This window comes from Sinocyclocheilus grahami, unplaced genomic scaffold (assembly GCF_001515645.1).
Source record: "Sinocyclocheilus grahami isolate Dianchi unplaced genomic scaffold, SAMN03320097.WGS_v1.1 scaffold1200.1, whole genome shotgun sequence".
Classification (NCBI taxonomy): domain Eukaryota; kingdom Metazoa; phylum Chordata; class Actinopteri; order Cypriniformes; family Cyprinidae; genus Sinocyclocheilus; species Sinocyclocheilus grahami.
In genome coordinates, this window is record NW_015506379.1 from 296,890 (window position 1) to 298,714 (window position 1,825).

Consider the following 1,825-nt stretch of genomic DNA (forward strand, 5'->3'; position numbering starts at 1 on the left):
ACACACACACACACAAACACACACACACACACACACATAAACAAAAACGTAAACACACTCACACACACACACACACACACACACATACACGAACATAAACACACACACACACACACACACACTTATAATCTTCAGGTCTGTCACTATAAACTCAACAATCACAGGTCTGACGGTGATGAACATCATCAACAGAAATATTCATAATCATTTACACACTTCAATGAGCAGGACAAGATTACAATGAAACCTGGAAACTCAACACCTGTCTCATTAAACCTTAAAATCTGAGTGCCGGAGAATGGCAGTAAATGCAGGAGAGGAGCTTGGTTTCTCCTCATCTGTAAGCGCACGGTTTAGAAACGCTGTGACGCTGAATGGAGGATAAAGGGAGAAACTCAATGTCTGGTTATTTGAGAAGCTGCAATGATCCTGAAATCCCATCCGTTCACTGCAGGATCATCATCCAGAACAACAGACGAGCCTCAAACCTCCGCCAAACACACGGATCACAGTCCAGATTCACAGATGCTGCTGACATGAGTAAAAGCTTTATATATATATATATATATGTGTGTGTGTGTGTGTGTGTGTGTGTGTATATACTGTATGCATGTTTGTGTGTATATATATATATATATATATATATATAGTATATATATGATGTATGTGTGTAGTAAGAATTAAATAATTACAAATGAAATTAATTAAATAACAAATTAAATAAAATCATTACAAATTAATTATACATATACATTACATATATAACTAATTTCCTGTAAATAAGCTATAAAACATCTAAAAACAACCTAAAACCTAATTAAAAAAAACATATTTATACATTAAATAAACACACACACACACACACACACACACATATATGGTCACACTTTATTATAAGGTCCAATTATCGCTATTAACAAACCATTAACTACAACTTCTAAATAACCTCCTAATTTGCTGCTTATTAATAGTTAGTGAGGTAGTTGTTAAGTTTAGGTGTTGGGGATTAGGGGTGTAGAATATGGTCATGCAGAATATGTGCTTAATAAGTACTAATAAAAAGCCAATATGTTAATAATAGGCATGTTAATAAGCAACTAGTTAATAGTGAGAAGGACCCTTAAAGTGTTTTCCTGTAAATATGTTACAAAAATAATCTAAATTACCCTAAATATCTCATTTAGGGTAGTAGCATAACATTAATTTAGTTTTACTAATAACCACATACAATAAACTTGTAATTTGTCATCATTGAAAATAAAATGTTTCATAAATTCATAAACAACAGTCGTGCAATGGTTAACTGCAGACATAATTTATTTTTAATTTCAATAATGAAACGCTGCTGCAGCCTGACGAATTACACGAGACATCAACGCAATTCACTCGCCCTCCTGCTGTCACAGACAATAAACGCCTGTGTGTGTGTGTGTGTGTGTGTGAAACACTGGTGTGACTGACAGCTGCAGCTTCAGGTGATTGGATGGATGTTTGTGCAGCAGTGAATCTCAATGAAAGCTCATGGGAAACCACACACACAGCAGCATGGATGAGAGTGTGTTGTCATGGGCAACCGCTGGACCAGAACCACATACAAACCGCCAGACAGATGAAAACCAGACGTGCAGAATCACACAGAATTACACTCACAGCCGCTGGAGTCCACAACACCTTTCCTGTATCAATCCTTAATTAACTGTATTTTTAATAAATATCTTTCAGTTATCAATCAAAGTACTAACACTCCTTTTCAGTAAACATCTGGTGTGGCTGCACACACACACACACACACACATATATATATATATATATATATATATATATA

The 1,825-nt window shown here is 35.2% G+C and overlaps 1 protein-coding gene across 1 annotated transcript in view; it reads right to left on the minus strand.

The window, feature by feature from the left end:
- Positions 1 to 1,825, minus strand: part of LOC107567948 (colorectal mutant cancer protein-like) — a gene marked incomplete at its 5' end in the record, with an annotated part of 19,795 nt that overhangs the window by 9,783 nt on the left and 8,187 nt on the right. The window lies entirely within an intron of this gene.